Genomic DNA, 24162 nt, shown 5'->3' with positions numbered 1-24162 from the left:
GCCAGGCACTCCTGTCTTCCACTGCCTCCCACAGTTTGGTCAAACTCATGTTCGTAGCTTCGAGAACACTGTCCAACCATCTCGTCCTCTGTTGTCCCCTTCTCCTTGTGCCCTCCATCTTTCCCAACATGAGGTGGCCAAAATAGTGGAGCCTCAGCTTCAGGATCTGTCCTTCCAGTGAGCACTCAGGGCTGATTTCCTTCAGAATGGAGAGGTTTGATCTTCTTGCAGTCCATGGGACTCTCAAGAGTCTCCTGCAGCATCATAATTCAAAAGCATCAATTCTTCAGTGATCAGCCTTCTTTATGGTCCAGCTCTCACTTCCATACATCACTACTGGGAAAACCATAGCTTTAACTATACGGACCTTTGTTGGCAAGGTGATGTCTCTGCTTTTTAAGATGCTGTCTAGGTTTGTCATTGCTTTTCTCCCAAGAAGCAGGTGCCTTTTAATTTTGTGACTGCTGACACCATCTGCAGTGATCATGGAGCCCAAGAAAGTTAAATCTTTCACTGCCTCCATTTCTTCCCCTTCTATTTGCCAGGAGATGATGAGACCAGTGGCCATGATCTTCGTTTTTTTGATCACAGTAACAGTTTTAAAATTGGCACCATATCTACATATATTAACATATGGAATTTTATGCATATCTATCTAATCCTCTTTTCCCAGCAATGCCTGAGTGGCCTCCATTATGAGCCAGCATTGGTAGCCACAGGAAACTTCAGAGTCTAGCTGTGCAGGTCCCTGAAGAAGCCCATAATAAAAACAAATAAAAGCATTTGATAAGAATCTTGTCCCATATTTCTGCACTTAAGAAGAAAATGGAGGAGAAGGCTTTTTTAATGTAGTTTCATTTACAAACAAAAGCAATGTTTTCTTCCAGACACTTCACATCTCCTCAGATTTAGAACTTGAAGTAGAAAATGATCCCTTGGTATGACGAGTGTGAGCTGCTTTATAAGGGGAGGCTGAACGGCAAAACTATTTTTGCAGAATGCAGGAGGAGAAAAGGTTTCTGCTCCGAAGTGCATTAAGAAGAAAAGGTCCACTCCTCCGTCTGAGCTTCTCTGTACTTAGGGCAAATTGCAGTGACCATTCTGAGCACCTAAGTGCTACTTAATGGTCTGGGGATTTGAGCACTGGACCACACAGGGCTTTTTGAAAAGGCACAAAGCGTGGAAGCAAACACAATGACCACGGTGACCTGGCTGCACCCAGGAAACGAAAAGAGCAAAATCTTCTTTGCTTGACCCACTTTTCTTTCTGTTATCAACATAAACTCCTTTCAGGGAAGGGGATATATGCAATTGCTAAATTGCATCTTTGTAAAAGAAGGAAAAGTCTGTAGGTCTAATCTGTTCAGCAAATTTTCTAACTTCTCACATTAGCAATCTGTCACTGCATTGATTTACAAAGGGGGTGGGGAATGACCCAGAGTCTCCCTGGCTGCAGCCATCAGCCCAAGAAAGAGATGCTTCTTTGAGGAAGGGCCACGGATTATTGGGCAAGTATAGACCCTGCAGGGACACGGGTGGCGCTGTGGGTTAAACCACAGAGCCTAGGGCTTGCTGATCAGAAGGTCGGCGGTTCGAATCCCCGCGACGGGGTGAGCTCCTGTTGCTCGGTCCCTGCTCCTGCCAACCTAGCAGTTTGACAGCACGTCAAAGTGCAAGTAGATAAATAGGTACTACTCTGGCGGGAAGGTAAACAGCATTTCCGTGTGCTGCTCTGGTTTGCCAGAAGCGGCTTAGTCATGCTGGCCTCATGACCCGGAAGCTGTACGCCGGCTCCCTTGGCCAATAAAGCGAGATGAGCGCTGCAACCCCAGAGTCGGCCACGACTGGACCTAATGGTCAGCGGTCCCTTTACCTTTTTGTAGACCTTGCATGCAGAAGTTCCTAGGTTCAATCCCTGGCATCTTCAGATACAGCATCATGCCAAGGGGTCAACCAACAGTCCTGCCCATGGGTCAAAAAAGGAGCTGCTTCATGGAACCTCTTCCTCCATCTCTACCAGACAGCTCTTACAGTCTGAAAGTTTTTCCTACAGTTTGGTTGGAACCTCCTTCCTTGTGATTTGAATCCATTGGTTTGGGTCCTACTCTCTGGAGCAGCAGAAAGCAAGTTTGCTCCATCTCCCATGTGATATTTGAAGATGGCTATCATATCACGTCTTAGTCTACTCTTCTCCAAGCTAGACATCCCCAGCTTCAACCATTCCTCATAAGGCTTGGATTCCAGGCATCATATTGGCCACCCTCCTCTGCACATGTTCCAGCTTGTCAATACCCTTCTTAAACGTTTAAGATTTTTGAGAAAATTGTCAAGACCATTGAAAAACAATGGATGATGAAAATATCACTTCCTGGTGACTTCTTCCTCCCATCCACTTGAAAAGTGATTATGTGAGCCAAGCCTAAGATAGATATGACCTGAGTTATGCCAACAACCTGATCAAATATTTTTATTTTTTAAAACCCTCTAAAACAACGAGCATGGATAATGAAATGCAAGGCACTGACAATCAATACCTTAGATACATTATTCATTTCATTGTGGTATTGATATTCTGAAGTTAATTTGCAATCTCCCCTGTTCATTTTACACTACATAGAATTTTATGTGGTTTTCTTTTCCTGTAACACTTCATTTAAACTGGGAGGTTAACTTCCTGCAGTATAAAATAGCAATGTAAATATGAGAGAGGCCAGCACAACAGTGATCACCATCAATCCTGTCGTTGCAATTACTGTTTCCATAACAAATGTGAAAGGCCAATTAAAGTTAGCTTATTGACCATCCAAGACTGGACAGTGTTTCATAACTGGTATCAAATTCTCAGCTGATCTGCCCCAGCCTGCCTCCTTGGCCCTCTTCCCATTCTTTGACTTTTAATCTAAGATGAGTTAGCGACAGTGTGACTGAGGCTAGTCAGGATTTTAAGGAGGAGGAAACTGATGGGGAATGCCACTTTTGGACTAGTTGTTAGAAAGCAGGCGGGTGCGGGGCTAGCTGAAGGCAGGCTGAGTTGGTGGGACAATGCCCCATTGGTGCTAACGGACCAGACTCCACTGTTGCAAAGGCTGCTCCATTTGTATCAACAGAGTTGTTGGGATTTTTTGACTACATGCCATTCTGTGCAGCTTCACACAGAGTCAATTAAGCATTGGCTGAAAGCCAAGGATGACTGAGCAGAGAGGAGTTATTCTGCCTAGAGATATGAGACCTTGGATACAGCTCCACCATTGGTTGAGGTCTCACACAGGCATGATGACTTATGACCTAACTGACTGGATAGTTTGTTGGTCAGTGTGGTGTTCTGAGAGAGTGAGAGTCGTTTGGAGTTTGTTAAGAGAGAGCTAGTTAAAATCCGTATCTGTTCTTGTATATAGTAACTTGTAGAGTCTGCTGTAAATAATAAACACCTCTAAGTAACCATTTTACTAGTAGCAGAGTCTGGTTTCTGCTTCATCCATCCTGCCTGCAACTGATTGCTTTCTGGAACTCTGTGTATGCTCTGCTAAGGTCTAGCTAAGGTCCTGCAACAGGTCAAAGTTGCAAAACACCAAGAAGAGTAGTACAGTGGTACCTCAGGTTACATATGCTTCAGGTTACAGACTCTGCTAACCCAGAAATAGTACCTCGGGTTAAGAACTTTGCTTCAGGATGAGAACAGAAATCATGCTCCGGTGGTGCGGCGGCAGCGGGAGGCCCCATTAGCTAAAGTGGTGCTTCAGGTTAAGAACCGTTTCAGGTTAAGAACGGGCCTCCGGAACAAATTAAGTTCTTAATTTATACAGGTACCACTGTAGTTGTATGACTCTTTCAGCCATGCTTCTGTCACATGGAAGATGCAGCAGGCTTGTTTTCTGCAGCTCCAGAGGGTAGGGTTCAAATTGCAACTAAGGAAATTCTGACTAAACATTCAGAAGAACTTTCTGATGCTAAGAACTGTTTTGACTGTAGAACGGGCTACATCAGAAGGTGGTGGGCTCTCCTTCTCTGGAGCTTCTAAAGCAGAAGTTGGGTGGCCATCTGTCAGGGATTCTTTAGCGCTGATTACTGCATTGCAGATTCTAAGGAGGAGGAAACCTACGGGACTGCCTCTCCTGGTATGTCCCACAGAGGACCTTATGGTCTTCAAACAAAAACATCTTGGAGGTCCCGGGCCATAGGAAAGTTAAGCTGGCCTCAACAGAGCCAGGGCATTTTCGGCTGTGGCCCCAATCTGGTGGAACGCTCTGTCACAAGAGACTAGGGCCCTGCGGGACTTGACATCTTTCCACAGGGACTGCAAGACAGAGCTGTTCCACCAGGCCTTTGGCCAAGGCACAGTCCGACCCCCTTCTTTGGTAATCCTCACAGAACTCTAGCCTAATGGTTGCCATGAATTTAGAGTTTGGAGTTTGGATTTGATATCCCGCTTTATCACTACCCAAAGGAGTCTCAAAGCGGCTAACATTCTCCTGTCCCTTCCTCCCCCACAACAAACACTCTGTGAGGTGAGTGGGGCTGAGAGACTTCAGAGAAGTGTGACTGGCCCAAGGTCACCCAGAAGCTGCAGGTGGAGGAGCGGGGAATCAAACCCGGTTCACCAGATTAGGAGTCCACCGCTCTTAACCACTACACCACACTGGCTCTCATTTGATTTTGAATTGATTTTAAAATGAATTGATTTTAGAATGCTGTGTTACTTTTATTGTTGTTAGCCGCTCTGAGCCCGGCTTCAGCTGGGGAGGGCAGGATATAAATAAAAAATTATTATTATTATTATTATTATTATTATTATTATTATTATTATTATGTGTTAGATGCGATGGCCCTTAGGCTCCCTTCCAGCTCTACAGTTCTATGATTCTTTGGCCCTCTCTTCAGTTGCCTATGCTCTGATGGCAAGTTGAAGAGGTGTTCCTGCATTGAGTCCCATGAGCTGTTGACAGGTGAAGAAAGTGCAAGCATATTCAGCAATCTTCAGCCTATCGACTCTGGATGCTGCAAAACAGATTACCTGATAACTCACGGGACATCAAAGTGCACTAACAACTACCAAGGTAACAATGTTCCAGTGGAGAGGCACCCCATGGTGAACAAATGTGTGGTTCTGCTTTTGAACAGATTGAATGGATAAGTGGCTGGTTAAATGCATCTTCTTCTTCGTGTGTGTGTGTGTGCGCGCGCGCGCACCGGTCTGTGAAATCGAGAGTGGTCATGTTTGCTGCTTAACAGAGGAGCACTAAGCCCCTGCAATTGTAGATTTTAGTACCTCTAGGAAGCACAGCAAGACAGAACATGCTATGAGGCTAAAATCAAATAACATTCTTTTTATCATGATGCAAACGCAAGTTTCAGCCCCTTTTCAACATGCAATTAAAGGGCAGAGCAGATGGCAGCTCAGCAGATGAAAAGCTTGTAACCACTAAAAGGAACTTATCACGCTAAATAAATTGTTCATTGTTTTACATGGGATCTGATAACTTTAACCAGGTCTAGAGCTCTATTAACATTTATTACCAGCCAATGAGATCCCAGCGAAGGGGCAAGAAGTGCCTTCTGGAAATAATTAGGGGCATGTTCTTGTTAGGGAGGCTGTATTGTGTTAGCAATCATCATTGGTGTCATAATTTCCATAAATTGAAATCCATAAAAAATATTGCTCAGAGCCATGTTCTTGTGTTATGCAAAGCCAATCTCCTTAGGTCCGGTCAATGACAGTGAAGGCTGGAAACTAATAACATGGTTAGATAGAGTTTAGATATGCTGCATTAATCTCACGAGTTCGATTTCCATTTCAGATGTTGCATGGATTCATATAGTTGGAGACAATGCCCAGATCCCAGGCTGCTTAGGACTTTGAAGTTCAAAACCAGCCATTTTAAATGAGCCTGGAAACAAGCTGGAAACCAGAGTAGGTTAGAAATGTGCTGAAATAGCCTTCACATTTGCTGCTCCCATAAAGACTGCCAGTGACTACTAGCCACAATAGCTACGTTCTACCTCCATCGTCAGTGGAAATACCGTATTTTTCGCTCTATAGGACGCACCGGACCATAAACAAGGTGCGTTCTGTGCATTCAAGGTGCGTTCACCCAAAGCTTGGAGTTGGGCTCTGGAGGCTTTGGGTTCCTTTTGGCCTGCTCTTTGAGGCTGGCGGGGAGAAGCACTGCTTTCCCCCACCACCAGACCAAAGACCAGGTCGGGGAGCAGCGCAAAGGCGGCGTGCCGCCTTCCCGCTGCCCCCCAAGCTTGTGGGGCTGGCGGTGGGGGGAAGCATTGCAGCCTTTCCCCCACCTTCGTACAGCCTGCGGAGGCTTTGTGAAACCATCCACAAGCTAGAACAGCGAGACGGAGCACTCCGCATCACTCAATCTCCCTGTTCTGGCTTGGGCTTAGCTGCGCAGCCTGCATTCGCTCTATAGGACACACACACATTTCCCCTTAAATTTTGGAGGGGAAAAAGTGTGTCCTATAGAGCGAACAATACGGTGTGTTGCTGGGAATCACAAGTAGGAAGAACGCTATTGCACCCAGGTTCTGCTTGTGGGCTTCCCATGGGCATATGGTTGGTCACTTTGAGAACAGGATGTTGGACTAGGTCAGTATTTCCCAAACTTGGATCTCCAGCTGGTTTTGGACTACAGTTCCCATCATCCCAGACCACTGGTCCTGCTAGCTAGGGATAATGGGAGTTGTAGTCTAAGAACATCTGGAGACCCAAATTTGGGAAACACTGGACTAGATGGACCATTGACCTGAGCCAGCTGAGCTTTTCTTATGTTCTTACTGGTGGTGAATGTAGGGGGCCTTCTTAGAGGGGTTCCTTAAGTGTATTGTTTCAGAGCCATGAAGTTATTTTGTGGGGAGTCGCTTACACCACCATGGTAAGCATCCCTTCACTCCAAAAAGCCATGAATCATTTTGGTACCTTCCACATACGCAACTGGGGTCTCCTGTATCCAAAGCACTTTCTCTACCACTGAGCTAATGCCCATCACCAATATCTTTCCATTGTACTTAACTATTCTACAGTGAAACAGACTGCATTGGAAGATGGTGGTGCTGGAATGCAAATACATTAAAAAAATATTGGGGAATGATATACAATGAACTGAAAAAAATGTTTAAAATGAATTTTGTTAAACACCCTGAAGCCTTTTTGTTAGGTATCTCAAATCAAGAGCTACCAAAAGAAAAATGGACATTATTTATGTATGCTACAACAGCGGCAAGAATCTTGATTGCACAATATTGGAAGATGGATGAAATACCATCAAAGGAACAATGGCAAGAACAGCCGATGAACTATGCGGAATTGGCTAAGCTAACAGACAAACTACGAAAAGACAAAAAGGACTTCAAAAGAGTCTGGGAACCATTTACAGTTTATTTTCAGAAACAACAGAATGGATTGGATTCGCTGGCATGATTTGAATAAACTTTTACAATTTCATTTGTGTAACAGATATTTCAGAGAAATGAGAAGGAATTTTATTTTTGTGTAGGAAAAGCAGGATATGATAAATAAAACTAAATAACTCAGCAGACAGGGAGTTGAGGGAAATCCAGAGGAGGGGAGGGAGAATAATTGTAAATAACATGATGAATGAGATTTGTATCATTAATTGTTATAAAATTCAAAAAATATTCAAAAAAAGGAAGATGGTGGTGTTGAACCACTTATCAGGATGCTGTAGGGATGGGTTCCCTGCACTGACAGAGGGTTGACCTAGGTTATTTTTGTGGTCACCTCCATTCTATAACCAGAAGACAACTGATGGGAAAATATCCCAGCAGAGATCTCAACAGTCCTGGGGGGCAGCTCACTACTGGCTTTCCATTTGCCTCCAGGGGGCTGCAATGTCTTCCGCAAATGCATTCAAAACCATTTTCTTGGAATACACTGACATTTCAAATGCATTGAACAGAAGAGGCTAAGGGTAGATTTGGGGGTGGGCAGGAGGGAGAAATAGTTTTAATTGATTTTATTACGTGCAGAAAAATAGAGCAAGCCAGGGCACTTTTGTTTGGAAGGATAAACACAAAATTATTGGTTGAATATGGCTGAATTAAGCACTTAAAGTTCAGCCTCTCCAGAATGCTGACAATGCAGGTTCAGATCAATACAGAAACAATTTACACCACGAGAACCTGGGCTCTAGCTATTAACTACTAATTATATTAAGTTTGCTACTAAATTGATTTAACTCTTTCCAAAAGCACAGGGGGACCTGTGGCCAAACATGCTAACCACAGAGCAATTGCATCAGCAGACCACTGTCAAATGCCTGCATTATAAGTAGCAGGAAGGTGGATAACTTGGAGACAAACATCATTTGAAGTGTGATGTAGAATAGCCCTTTCCCAACCTTGGGTCCCCATATGTTGTGGAACTACAATTCCCATCTCCCCTGACTATTGGCCATGCTTGCTGGGGCTGATGGGAGTTGCAGTCCAACAATATATGGGCATCCATGGTTGGGAAAACCTGGTGTAGAACACAGGAAGGTGCCTTAAACCAAGTCAAACCATTGGTCAATCTAGCTTGGTATTGTCTACACAGACTAAAAGCAACTCTCCAGGGTTTACAAAAGGGCTATCTAAGACATCTAGTTGCTGGTGGTGTAATAGATACAACACTTCATTACAACATATGTTCCTACAATGCCCTACATTGCTAAATTTTTGGCAGAGGGTAATAGAAACTATCAATATGACTGTTCAGAAAAATCTTAAATTCGCAGAGGAAAACATCCCCTTGAACTATATACACAATCTATGGAAGCCAACAAAGGGACAATATGAATGGACTCCCCATGCCCTTACTGCAGCAAAAGGACTGGTATTGATGAACTGAAAAAGTAAAAAATTTGGCTCACTTCAACAAATGGATGTGTAAACTCGCAACATATGAACAAGTCATGTACAAATGTCGACTTGCCATGGATAAATTCAACAATATTTAAAAATTATTTTTATAAACACTGTATTAGGTTTAGGATCATTAAAATAACAATCTTATAAAATTTTCCCTTCCTTCCTTCCTTCCTTCCTTCCTTTCTTTCTTTCTTTCTTTCTTTCTTTCTTTCTTTCTTTCTTCCTTCTTTCTTCTTTTTACCCATGTATATATATATATATATATGCAGGTTTTGGTGTCCTCGGGTGTCTTCCCGTGTAAAAGTTGGGGTGTCTAGGCGACGTTTCGACGAGGTCGAAACCAAAGTACTCTCCAAAGGTTTCAACTTTGCAGTCGCCCCGAGACGCATCCCCACGGAAAACATCATATGCGGAGTCGAAGCTAGCCTAACCAAATTCAACCCAGATGAAGCCAATAAAATCAGACTTGAAGTCACCAACATCCTCTGCTCCAGCAAACCACCCAGAAGCAATTTACACAAAGAAGAACAGAAAGCACTCACCAACCTGAGGAAAGACAACAACATAATCATTCTCCCAGCAGACAAAGGTAATGCCACAGTGGTGATGAACACATCGGACTACCAAGCAAAACTATCAAAGCTACTCCAAGATCCTGCCTACAAACCTATAAAAACAGATCCCACCACCTATCTGGAAAAAACCACCAAATCCAAAATAAAAGCCTCTCCTATCAGTGAAGAAATCCAGCTAAGAATCATCCCCAGAGAAAAATCATCCAGATGCCCCAAACTCTACGGCCTCCCCAAGATACACAAAGAAGGAACACCACTCAGACCAATAGTCAGCTCCATAGGCTCACCTCTACAAAATCTCGCTAAATTTCTCGCCAAGCAACTTCAGCCCTATGCAGAATCCATCTCTTCACACGTACCAAACTCCTTCCAGTTCATAGAAACAATAAAGAAGCAAAACCTACATCCTAATGACCTACTTGTGAGCTTCGATGTTGTATCTCTCTTCACACAAGTGCCCATTAATGAAGCCTTGACAGCTATTCAAAACAAATACAATCCCCCCGAATACATCTTGGACCTGACCAACCACTGCCTAACCAACACGTACTTCATCCACAATGGACAAAGATACAAACAGATAGAAGGAGCACCTATGGGATCACCCCTCTCACCGGTCATCGCAAACCTGTACATGGAACACTTTGAAACCAATGCTTTAGACAAGTCAGAACACAAACCCAAACTTTGGCTCAGATATGTTGACGACACCTTTGTAATTTGGCCACACGGGAAGGAAAAACTGGATAGCTTCCTCACACATCTCAACAACTTACACCCCAAAATACAATTCACTATGGAAATAGAAGCCAACAACCAACTTCCCTTCCTTGACGTCCTAATCTACAAAAAACCTGATGGCTCCCTAGGACACACTATCTACCAGAAAAAAACACACACCAACCGCTACTTACATGCACAATCACACCACCACCCTGCACAAATAAACTCCGTAGCCAAGACTCTCATCTCCAGAACCAAACGCCTGGCTGACAAAGACCACTTGACAACTGAGTTACAGAATCTCTCAAATGTGTTAATTGCCAATGGATACCAGCAAAACAGGATTACGAAGCTAATCCAAAAGGAAACACCCCCCAAAAACCAAGACACAGAAGAAAACAATGGCATGGCCCTCCTTCCTTATATCAAGGGCACTACAGATAAAATTAGCAAAATCCTCCATAAACACAATATCAAAACAGCCTTTTGCACCAACCAAAAAATAGCCAATATCCTCAGAAACCCCAAGGATAAAATCCAGTTGGAAAACCAAGGGATCTATGAAATACCCTGCAAAGTCTGCCCAGCCACGTACATTGGACAAACAAACAGACGAATAAATGCACGTATCGCAGAACACAAGAATGCCGTCAAAAAAGAAGAAAAAACTTCCTCTCTTTTCCAACACATGAAAGAAACAGGACACGAAATTAATTTTGCAGATTCCAAATTGCTCTTTAACACGGAACATCACCACAAGAGAATAATCATGGAAGCCATCGAGATAGAGAAACACCCTCACAACATGAACAAGCGTGACGACACATCCCGCTTGCCAGACATCTGGAAATTAGCCCTCCCCACAAAAACTGACACCAGATCCAGAGGCACACAGAACGCCAACACCAATCAACCACACCAGACCCAAACCCAGACCCTCTCCACAGATGAATTACTGACACCATCCAGTAGCCAATCCATGGTGGCACCTCCGGATGCTGCACCCCCCTGCAATCCCTACACAGATCTGGCTGACACAAGCCACAAAACCACAGCTCGCCCCTATACACGAAGCCAAGCCAAAGCACAACTAAGTGCAATACAGCCATCTTCTCAGGAAAACTCTTCACAAAGTTCAAGAGGTCAAGACACAAAGACTTTAGCAACTAATCCACACCTAATGACCCACCTAAGTGGTACTCAGGATATCACTCAAGAAATCACTCAAGGTATCTCTCAAGTAATTAAGGAACAAAAGAAGAAAAGGCACACTAGCCTGGGAACTTCCTCTCTGCCCAGAACATTGGAGGCTAGACACCACACCCCCTCTACAGTATTTATAGGAACTCAAACATTGAGATCCCGCTCTGTTCCAGTAACAAGAAGCCGAAAGCACCAGCCTGAAGATGACGAGTGAGACCTCGTCGAAACGTCGCCTAGACACCCCAACTTTTACACGGGAAGACACCCGAGGACACCAAAACCTGCATTCCTGTACCCGTGAAAATCTACGAAAGCATATATATATATATTATATATATATATATATATATATAAAATAAATATTTATTGAGGGTTTTTTTTATATAAAAGAAATACACAGATAATAAACAACATTACTTATATCATAACAAAATTTCATAACTTCTTTGGACTTCCTCACGTCTCCTACTACCACTTACATCGTTAAAAAGTATTTTCAAACAAATTATCATCTTGTTTACAATCTTATATCCACTCATTTAAATATAATCTAGCAATTCTCCAAAAGGTTTATGTTTTCCTTAATCTCACTTATCATCAAATTCCAGTCTAATTTAGTGGTGGCCAATTATTTATGATCAAGCATCCTTCTTAACATTCAACCAAATTACAATATTTTTGTAAATAAATCTTAAATTTCCTCCAATCTTCTTCAATCCTTTCTTCTCCCAGGTCTCGGATTCTGCCAGTCATCTCCGCCAATTGCATATAGTCCATCAGCTGCATCTGCCACTCTTCCAGTGTGGGTAGATCTTGAGTTTTCCAGTTCTTAGCGATAAGTATCCTTGCTGCCGTTGTTGCATACATAAAAAATGTTCGGTCCTTCTTTAACACCTTCTGGCCGACAATACCCAGGAGGAGGGCCTCTGGTTTCTTAGTGAAGGTATACTTAAATACCTTTTTCAACTCGTTATATATCATTTCCCAGAAGGCCTTCACTTTAGGGCAAGTCCACCAGAGGTGAAAGAATGTTCCTTCACTTTCTTTACATTTCCAACATTTATTATCAGACAAATGGTATATTTTGGCAAGTTTAACTGGGGTCATGTACCATCTGTATATCATTTTCATTACATTTTCCTTCAGAGCATTACATGCAGTGAAGTTCAGCCCAGTGGTCCACAACCCTTCCCAGTCCTCAAACATAATGTTATGCCCAATGTCCTGTGCCCACTTTATCATAGCCGATTTAACCATTTCGTCTTGTGTGTTCCATTTTAACAGCAAGTTATTCATTCTTGATAATACCTTAGTCTTTGGTTCTAACAATTCTGTTTCCAACTTCGATTTCTCCACCTGGAACCCTAACTTTTTACCCATGTATATTTTAACAATTGTTACTCTTTTCACATCTTGTTTTACCTTTGCACTTATAATTTTACATAGTGCACAAAAATTCATTCTTATTTTTCAATAAAGAATATGTTTTTTAAAACATCTCTCCAGGGTTTCAGACAGCATTAATTCACAGCCTTGCCTGGAGATTCTGGGGGTTGTCCCTGGGACCTTCTGAATGCAAAGCAGATGCTGTATCACTGAGCTGTGGCCCATCCCCAAATAATAAAACAGAGCTTTTCCAAACAAAAATAAAGAAGGGTTAAAAACTTAGGCAGCTGTCTGATACCTAAGGTTGGGGAGGATTTTGGTTCCCTCTGCATTTTTGAGCAAACTTTCCCATTTCACCCGTTCCCCGCTGGACTCACACAGGAATTGGACTGTTGATCTGCAGATTGATCAATGGGCTAAACCCTTCATGGATCCATACTGTCCTTTTGAGGCTGTCTGAGGGCTACTTCACCTTTTAAACATGTTAAGCAGCTCTGCGTGATCAGAAAACCCCTATTAAAAATATTCCAGGAAGTGAATGCAATTATTATTCTTGTTATTTATTATATATACCTTTTAATTGCCAAGATGGCTTCTAAGTGGCTTGCGACTCTAAAACCAATAACACATAATTAAAATACGCAATAAAACAATTACACGAAAACATTTAAATAAGCATTCGTAATGAAAAGGCATACTAAAAGGAGTCTGTTGAAACAGTACAACAACGGAAGATTTAAAACAGCAATTAAAACAGGGTGTTCAAGTCAGGAGAGCAATTGTACAAAGGGGGGAAGTGGGTGTCCCCATAGATCTATGACTTTGGCATCTGTTGGCCCATGGTGACAGTGGTGAGGGGATGGAACTCACCCTGCCTTGGTGGAGACAATGAGCGATGTTTTGCACCACCACACGCATTGAGAGCTCATCTGAGTGAATATCATGCAGAACATTGAGCTCCAGCCATTCACTCCTGTTTGTTTTATGGGTTTAAAATTGTCTTCCTCTTTTCCTGTTTTTTTTATCATCTCTATCCTAACATCTAGATGTAAATCCTTCTTTCATATCCTTTCACTTCACAAGGTTATTCCAGACTCGGCCAGATTTCTGCCCTTAACCTTGACTTTTGAGGTATTCATTTAGGCACTCCCATTCTTTTTTTTACTTCACTTTTTGGTTTTTGTCTTATTATGTCTGTCAATTTGGCTAATTCTAAGTATTCTGAGAGCTTACATAGCCACTCTCCCCTAGTGGATAACTGATTCCCTTTCCAGTACTTAGCCACCAGGATTCTTGCTGCAGATGTTGCGTATAAGAAAAATTTAGTTTTGTCTTTTGGAATATCGTCATTTAAAATTCCTAAAAGGAATGCCTCTGGCCTTTCACTATATGATATTCTTAATATTTTCTTTATTTCTTTGTGGATCATGCTCCAAAATTACCGGTAAGCAATTTAGTGTTGATATGTCATCATACAGCCTTGTTAGCCACCTTCCTCATTTCCTTTTAAAAGCCTTGTGACTGAGCAAAAAGAGGTCTCCTTTTAAGGACTTAAAGTGGTCTAAGTTCCACCAGCTGAGCCCTGAATAGTCTCAACACAGCCAGGTTGAAGGAGTTACACCAGCATATCCCCAGCAGCCCCAGGATGAGGAACAGCCCAAGATCCATCTCTTGCAAACTCGCTCATCCCAGCAGATCTCGGATTTGTATAGCACTGTCAGTTACCTAAAGGTTTTTGTATGCGGAGCTTATATTGGGCATTCTGGGCCCCTAAGCTATACATCCTCTCCTGCAGATGGGTCGTTTAATAATGCTGACAGATCAAACAGGCAGGTGAATGAAGAGTGTAATGGCTGCTTGAGCATGGTGGCAATCTAAATTTTTAATACTAATAACCAACTTTCATTATCAGCAAACAGAAATTCCAACTTACGCAATTTGTTGCTGTGACACGTTTTAAAAAGGACTAACAAACAGCATCAGAAGGTATCTCTTCCGTAATCCAAACCTCTGCATAAGGCTCTTTTACATTTGTGCAGAAGTTTCTCTCCCTTCCCTATAGATATGCAGCAGGGTGGATGAATTACTTGAAGTCTGCTCTGCAAGAGACAAGGTTGCTTTGTTCTCTTGTATGTAAAATGGGAGCAATTTCCAGAAGCAAATTCCAGTGTTGTCAGGAGAATTGCAGTGTGTTCTTGGCAAAGCAAGGCAAGGATGAGCCAAAATGTTGGGGAAAGATTATATATCAGTGCTGCATCTTGACCACTAGTCTGAGTCAATAGGGTGGTAAAGCAAATGGCCTGCAAGCCAAATGAGGCTTAGCATTTGTCATTTGTCCAAGTCATATCCACCTGTCTTACAGGTAAAAATACAGGTAAATAGTCTGTTGGCCTAAAGGAGCTTTGCAGGCCCTGCCAGTCAGCCCATGCATAGTGCTTTGCAAGTCCTTAGCTGGGCACTGAAGCTGAAAAGTGTTCTGCATGAAGAGTTGCCCACAGTTGCTTCCAGTGTGGGCAAAAATGGATCACCATGATGCCAGGGGATCAACAGCTTCAGGTGACTCACTTTTGCTCACATTGTGCAAGAAAGGTGCAGCACTCTGCAAGCTCCAATGGCCAGCTGAGCATGACCCATTGGGGGGGGGGAGAGATCCAGCCTACTGCGTGGCCCTCACCCCTGCCATAGAACATGATAGATGTCCAGGGGTAGGTTAGTCAGGTAGACAGCAGGCAATATCAAACTAGAGTTTCAGAACCATGGATAGCTCTAAGCTTACTCTAAGTATGGTGCTGTCAAGGCAGTCTGAGGTGAGCCAGGGGAAGGGAACCATGCATTCTGTCCCAATCTGTAGTCCCAGCTGGGCTCTAGCTCAGGCAGGGGCAGGTGTAAGACATCTAGGTTCCATGACATCACTCCAGGCTCCAGCAAAGCAAGGTTCAAAGAAGCAGAAGGTAGGTCCAGATAAGCAAGGCCAACCAAAGCAGAGACCACTATGTAAAAGTCAAACAACCCCAAGTAGCAACTACCCTATGTTTCCACACAACCTCTTTAGAACCAAAGCAAGACACAGAAACCTGATCTAACCACACTCTGTAGCATGGAAGAGCAGATTTTTGAATGGGGTGAAAACTGGGCATTTCCCCACCATCAGGAATGAATAAAAACACAAGACCAAAGGTCTAATCTAGTCCAGGATCTTGTTTCTTCACAGTGGCCAACCAGATGATTGAGAGGCCCGCAAGCAGGATACAAAAGCAACCAACTTTTTATGTCGTTCTCCAGTGACTGGTATTCAGAGGGAGAGAGCACACCATCCTCATGACCAGAACCTATTGATAGACTTATTGCCCATAAACCCATCTAACTATTCAATAATTTAGCTATGTGCTGTGTGAGGCAGTACTCCCGCCATTCAACTTCATTTGATATTTTAATATTTTAAGGTTTGTATAAGCCTGATGAAATGTTGCTGTTGTTGGAAGAGCTATATTTCCCTGTGCTGTGCTCAAAAATGTACTGAATGCATTGGTGGTAGTGGTGATAAATCCAGACAAAGATCTTAATGTGCCAAAGGGGGAAATTATTCCTTTCTTGAAAGATAAATGGCTACTAAAGACCACCATTTGTATTGGTATCAAATTCGCAAAGGCCTTTCTACCAGGTCATCCATCAGTCCTCTTTCCCATCAATATCTTGACAAGTAGGATGTAGACCAGCCATGGCAAAATTGGAAGATTTTCCCTTCCATACATCATCGTGGGCCCAATATTTTTTTCCCCTGCCTCAAGCAGAGACAAAAGGCTCTGCCAACCTCCAGTGTTTGTCCCAACACTTTGTGACAGGAATACCAACCTTTTTGGACCATTGGGCACATTTGAATTTTGATGAAATGTCATGGACACCCATCACAAAATGGATGTTGGGCAGGTGTGGTGTAACACAAAATGGCTGCCACATCTAAAAGAGCAGATGAGAGGGCTGCAAAATGGAGCAGGTGTGCCTTCCTTGTCAATGGGAAAAGGCCCCGATATTAGCCACCTCCGTGCTCACTCACAGAGATGAAGTTTTTGCACTTCCCTGCTCACAAAAAGGAAGTCCTGACAATGTGCACATGGTTAAAGGGGTAGAGATTCAATGTAGGAGATGCTGAGCCAATGATGGTAGAAACTGAGCATGACGTCTCTTGCACATTGTGGATTTATGAGGGGATATTTACCTTTAGTACAAGGACTTGCCGATCGCATGGTTGGCGGTTCGAATCCCCGCGGCCGGGTGCGCTCCCATCGTTTGGTCCCAGCGCCTGCCAACCTAGCAGTTTGAGAGCACCCCCGGGTGCAAGTAGATAAATAGGGACCACTTACCAGCGGGAAGGTAAACGGCATTCCGTGTGCTGCGCTGGCTGGCTCCCGGCCTCTAGAGTGAGATGAGCGCACAACCCTAGAGTCTGTCAAGACTGGCCCGTACGGGCAGGGGTACCTTTACCTTTTATTTACCTTTAGTAGGCACATTGAGGGGAACTGGTGGGCATTCTGGCAGGCATGGGAGCAGCATTGGCAACACCCTGCCTTAAGAAGTATGTACAATTCAGACACCAGTTCCTGGCTTCATATTTTTGTCGCTCATGATGCCACTGAAGCAGGTCCCTTCATCCTGCTGTGTTGCAAGACCAGCCTTGATCAGCCCTTCTCAGTAGGCTGCCCACTTCTGTGCCAAATGGGAGCAAGTCAAGGAGTACCGCTGATTCATTGGGATTTGTGACCAATAATTAGCAGTTGGATTAAAAGTTCTCATTGATTGCATCCTGGAAAAAGGGAGGAATCTGTTGGGTTTTCTTGACATTAATGTGGTCAATGGTGCTACTCAGAGGTGTGTGTTTGTAATTATAACCTGCATGGCAGCACATCTGTGAGCTCTTGACAATTCAGCACACCTGAGGTATCTTAACAATTTAACTAATTAACAGGGGGAGTTTACCTGCTGCACCAAATGCAGCGATGTGATGGGGTAATTGATTATTTTGAAAACTGTATTTAAGTTGACCAAGTGGTGTAGTGTGAACCGTTATAGAATACTGTTAAGGAATGTTGTTGAAGACTGGTGGTGAGAAGGGGTGTTTTGCAGCTGTTTGATTATTATTTAAAAATAAAGATAAGCAAAGATGTTGTGGGCAAGTTTTTATTCCATCGCCCCAGCCGCTGTGCAAACTCGGTTGGCGAAGAAGGTCCAACTGAATCCACCTGGGTCCTTCCAGGTCAAGTATGAACTGGAGCTGCAATCCTGCACACACTTATGCACACTTACTTCTGAGTAAAACATAAAGGATGACCTGAAAGTGTGATAAAGCATCAGAGATACCAGGATTTGAAAGTTATATGTCCAAAGGGGGTGGGGGGAGGAAAATTTACTGATTAGACTATATGGCAGGGAACCAAATGCCTCATGGCGCTCTGTTGACTTGATTGCCAAAAAAGGAGGAGAGGTGTCCTACTGCAAGTGGAATGTCTAGCATTTAATTAGGGAGAATTATTCCACCAGGGCACTCTTTTCCCATGCTTTGAGAAAAAGAGGTTGAGGGAAATAAACACGTTTGCCTTGTCTGCACAATGCCCTTTTGCAAGTCCTCTTTCTTGAGCTGGCTAATTAGATTCTGGTGAATCAGCTGGCAGTCCCTCTTACTCGCTCCTCCTCCTCCTCCTCCTCCTCCTCTTTTCAACCATTTCCCATTTTCAAAACAAAATAAAAAAATTCCTTCCAGTAGCACCTTAAAGACCAACTAAGTTAGTTCTTGGTATGAGCTTTCGTGTGCATGCACACTTCTTCAGATACCATTTTCCATTTTGTTTACCAACAATACAATCACTGCTTTTTTTTGGGGGGGGAGGGTACTCAAGGGCACGCAATACTGGCATCTTTTCTTTTCCCCTAGAAGAAAAACACTGAATACAACACAGTGGTACCTCGGGTTACATACGCTTCAGGTTACATACGCTTCAGGTTACAGACTCCGCTAACCCAGAAATAGTACCTCGGGTTAAGAACTTTGCTTCAGAATGAGAACAGAAATCGTGCTCCGGCAGTGCGGCAGCAGCGGGAGGCCCCATTAGCTAAAGTGGTACTTCAGGTTAAGAACAATTTCAAGTTAAGAACGGACCTCCGGGATGAATTAAGTACTTAACCCGAGGTACCACTGTACATCACTAATTGTTTCATTTTCACTCTGTCCCACCCTCCCTGTCCGCCCTGCTCATTGAAGAGTTTAGACCATGGGTAGGCAAACTGAGGCCTGGAGGCCAGATCTGGCCCAATTGCCTTCTAAATCCGGCCTGCAGACGGTCCAGGAATTGACGTGTTTTTACATGAGTAGAATGTGTGCTTTTATTAAAACTGCATCTCTGGGTTAATTTGTGGGGCATAGGAATAAAAAAATATAGTCCAGCCCCCCACAAGGTCTGAGGGACAGTGGACTGCCCCCCTGCTGCAAAAGTTTGCTGACCCCTGGTTCAGACAAAGCAAATTAGCCTTGCAACAACAACATTTCTTTGTATCAGGGTTGGGGGGCTTGTGGCCCTCCAACAACTCTTGTCATATAATTTATCAAAGAAATATAATTATCAAATTATTATATAATTTATCAAATAAGTTATTGGACAAAGGTTTGGACTGTCCTCCATAAAGTAAGCACTTGTACTTTAACTTGTACTTTAACATGGTACCTCGGCTCCTTTCATTCTCTCCCCTCCCCAGATCCTGTGAGTTATTACTGCAAACGTTCCCCAGCGTGGAGTTGTGGAGATGAATGAGTGTTGTCAGACTGCCACCTAGATGTGTCTGAGTAACATCACTGAAGAAAGTCAAGCTTACTTTTCTCTGCTTTTTTCACTCCTCAAGTCATTCAGATCTAAATATGTTGAAAAACACATGGGGCTGGATTTTAATTTAAATCATGTATGGGAAGCCACATGTTGCCTGTTCCTCAAGGTCCCTGGCTTGTGGGGAGTCTGGTTCATCTTCCAGGGACTCCATCTCTGGTCCAGGTCAGGTCTGGGCAGGAAATCTTATTTTCTCAGGTTTGTATGAAAGCAACTAGTTGGAATATGTTGTCAACAACTGTGTTGTAAATAAAATATTATTGGGGGGGGGGGACCTAATCTGGTCAAGAAGCCCACCAAAATCAAACCCAAATAAGCTTATCTGATGAGCCCACAAGGGGAGTGCATTTTTGCTTCTGTGAATGCATCTTTCAGATCAATGCAATATGATGCAGACAGCTCAGTGTTCCTAGAGGGAACATGAAATAATAACAAAAGATCTATTTCTCATAAGCAAAATGCTAAAAGGGCACTTTTGATATTGCAGTGGGATAAAACTTATTCCATCTTCATATGCCAGGGAAGAATTCACAAACATGCAAACATCCTAGCCCTACGAACACCTTCTGTCTTTCTTTGCTCTTTTCTCATTGATGGACTCAGTCTGACTTGGTGAAATTACTGCAGAAAGGTGAGAACAGCATAGGAAATTAAGCTCAAAACACAGTATAGAATTGTAGAATTGTAGAGTCGGAACCGAATCCCAAGGGTCCTCTAGTCCAACCCTATGTGATGCAGGAATCCCTGACAGATGGTCATCCAAACTCTGTCTAAAAACGTCCAATGAAGGGTACAACATATAGATGGATACAGCATATCTGATGAAACAAAACACATTCATGCAATTTTTCAATTTGGTAAAATTTTTTGAAGCACAGACATGACGGTATGTCTCTGCTTTCCTCCCAAGCCACCTTTCCTTTGCTCTGCTCATTTTGCTTATCTATTGACAACAGCACCATCCATCCTCTTGAACACAACGCATAGACTTGGCTTTTCTTTGGCTCTGCTCTCTCTGTTAGCCCCTTGTCAATCTGGTTCATTGCCAGATCTTGTTGATTTTCTATTTGCAACATTACTAAAAATAAAAAATAATAAAAAATTGAATAGCTTATTTCTGCCCTCTCAGAAAGAACTCTAGCCCATCTCCTGGGCACATCACAGCCGACGTGGGGATCCAGGGCACAGTCCTTCAATGGCTGCATTTGTTTCTCTCTGGTCGGGGACAGAGGGTGACGCTTGGGGGGGAATTGTCATCGCGCCACTCCTTGGTATGTGGAGTGCCTCAGGGTGCGATTCTCTCCCCGATGCTTTTTAACATCTTTATGCGCCCCCTTGTCCAGCTTGTCCGGAGTTTTGGGCTGAGTTGCCATCAGTATGCCGATGACACCCAACTCTATCTGTTGATGGACGGCCACCCTGACTCGGCCCCAGATACACTGACCAGATGTCTGGAAGCTGTGGCTGGATGGTTACGTGGGAGCCGGTTGAAGTTAAATCCTTCAAAGACAGAGGTCCTCTGGCTGGGACGGAGCGATATGGGATTGAGGGGGCAACTCCCATCTCTTGTGGGGGTGCAATTAGTGCCAGCATCGCCCGTCCCTCTCTATGGAGGCGCAGATTACAGCTATAACAAAGGCGGCATTTTTTCATCTCCGCCAAGCTAAGCAGTTGGCTCCATATCTCTCTCGCCCTGACCTAGCCACTGTGATCCACGCGACGGTCACCTCCAGACTGGATTATTGTAACTCGCTCTACGTGGGGCTGCCCTTGAGACTGACCCAGAAACTCCAGCGGGTGCAGAATGCCGCGGCGAGACTCCTTATGGGGTCTTCGCTGCGAGATCATATTCATCCGGTACTATACCAGCTGCACTGGCTCCCAGTGGAGTACAGGATCAGGTTTAAGGTGCTGGTTTTAACCTTTAAAGCCCTATACGGCCTAGAACCCTCGTACCTACGGGACCGCCTCTCCTGGTATGTCCCACAGAGAAATTTACGGTCTGCAAATAAAAACATCCTAAAGATCCCAGGCCACAGAGAGGTTAGGCTGGCCTCAACTAGAGCCAGGGCTTTCTCGGCCGCGGCTCCAATCTGGTGGAACGCTCTGTCACAAGAGACTAGGGCCCTGCGGGACCTGACATCTTTCCGCAGGGCCTGCAAGACAGAGCTGTTCCACCAGGCCTTTGGTCAGGGCGCAGCCTGACCCCCTCCTCTGGCATTCTGCACAGAATTTTGCTTGATGGTTGCCATTAATTTGATTTTAATTTGATTTTAATGAATTTTATAATGAATGTTTTTAGAATGTTGGACTATTTTGATTGTTGTTAGCCGCCCTGAGCCCAGCTTCAGCTGGGGAGCGCGGGATATAAATAAAATTTATTTTATTGTTGTTTTTTTATTGCAATTAGGAATGTGTGAATCTGTCAATTTCAGTTTCAAATTCTCATAATTGGGCTTCTCTTACTCTTGTGCCAGGGACGCGGGTGGTGCTGTGGGTTAAACCACAGAGCCTAGGACTTGCCGATCAGAAGGTTGGCGGTTCGAATCCCCGCGACGGGGTGAGCTCCCTTTGCCCAGTCCCTGCTCCTGCCAACCTCGCCGTTCGAAAGCACGTCAAAGTGCAAGTAGATAAATAGGTACCACTCCGGCGGGAAGGTAAACGGTGTTTCTGTGCGCTGCTCTGGTTTGCCAGAAGCAGCTTAGTTATGCTGGCCACATGACCCGGAAACTGTATGCCGGCTCCCTTGGCCAATAAAGCAAGATGAGGGCCGCAACCCCAGAGTTGGTCACGACTGGACCTAATGGTCAGGGGTCCCTTTACTTTTACCTACTCTTACGCCTTGTGCTTTTCAAAGTGGGTGTGCTCTCCTCACAGAAGATCCCGGGTTCAGACACTTTCCTCTTCAATTCAGCAATTCTCTCTTCTTCACAACTACTGAAAAAGTTCTGGTGTCTTTTGAAGCTGATCTCCCTAGACCTGGGAGCTTTGCCCACCTGAATACACAGCATGTTCCCAGAATTCCAAGCCACTGCTACCAAGAAACACCTCAGGAGAGAGAGGGGCATGAATGCGTGAAGCTGCCTTATACCCAGGAAGATGTTTTATCCACCTAGCACTCATAATTGCCTGCTCCAGATAGCAGTGGTTCAGGAGACCTTTCCTGCCTGAAGATGCCATGGATTAAACCTGGGAAACTAGCTCAGTGGTAGAGCACATCCTATGCATGTAGAGAAGGTTGCGGGACCAGTCCTCTGCATCTCCATGTTGCACCGAGAAAGACTCCTGTGAAGCCCTGGAGAGCTGCTGCCAGTCAGTGTAGACACCATTGAGCTAGACAGAGTCTGACTTGGTGCAAGGCAGCTTTTAATGTTCCTAATTGTGCATGGCAAGCTGGTATCCTGTATGGGGTCTCCTTAACTTTACATGTGGTCTACAGTGGTACCTCGGGTTAAGAACGTAATTCGTTCTGGAGGTCCATTTTTAACCTGAAACTGTTCTTAACCTGAGGTACCACTTTAGCTAATGGGGCCTCCTGCTGCCACCGCGTAATTTCTGTTCTCATCCTGAAGCAAAGTTCTTAACTCGAGGTACTACAGTCATACCTCTTGTTACCAGAAAGTGTTAGTTCCAGGTTTCGCTGCTCGCGCATGCGCAGACGTGCAAAATGACATCACGTGCATGCGCAGAAGCGGCAAATCACGACCTGTGTGCAGATTCGCAGACACGGGTTGCTTTTCTTTCAGGTTGCGAACGGGGCTCCAGAACAGATCCCATTTGCAACCAGAGGTACCACTGTATTTCTGGGTTAGTGGAGTCTGTAACCTGAAGCGTCCGTAACCCAAGGTACCACTGTATTTCTGAGCGGTCGTAGCTGTCCAAGGGCTCCAGTAGAGCTTCTTCCTATTACCTACTACTCAATAACATTTTGCCCATGGAGATGCCGGGAATTGAAGTGGGAACCTTCTGCCTTGCGTATAATCCTATCCTCCAGCCATGGCAGCCGATCTGTCTCCTCTATTCTGGGTGCACTCCATCCTAGGCCAAGGTGCAGCAAGGCAAACTCAACGGAGCACTGGCCATGCAATGGGGCATGTCCTTAGCACAAGTATGATGTTGAGAAGGTGGCAATAGGGGTCCCTGTGATGGGAGGAAAGCATTCCTCTTTATGCATGCAGTGGGGAGGGGGAGAGGACAGATGAAAATTACAGCAAGGCGCCTCCCTGTTCCTTCCGCGTGCCATTCAGAGAGCTGTTAGTTTGATGGAATAGCAATTGAAGAGGAAGGATCCCTGTAGGGCATTGACACGCTAGTGGCTCTATATTCAGAACTGCACAGCCCACATTTCAGCACAGGCTCCTGAGCAGCCATTCATTTACCAGCCCAGCAACTGATACTTGTTGTCCCTTAGGGGTGGAAAATCCAATTTCACTCATTTCTAGAAGCAGATGGAACCAAAATATGCATGAAATTCCCATCTACTCATCACCCCGACTTGCCTTGTATGGACCCTGGAGGGGAGTGAGATGCAG

The sequence above is a fragment of the Podarcis gaigeae genome (assembly GCF_964106915.1).
Source record: "Podarcis gaigeae genome assembly, chromosome: 14".
In the NCBI taxonomy this organism is placed as follows: domain Eukaryota; kingdom Metazoa; phylum Chordata; class Lepidosauria; order Squamata; family Lacertidae; genus Podarcis; species Podarcis gaigeae.
Note: the sequence above shows the minus strand (reverse complement) of the source record.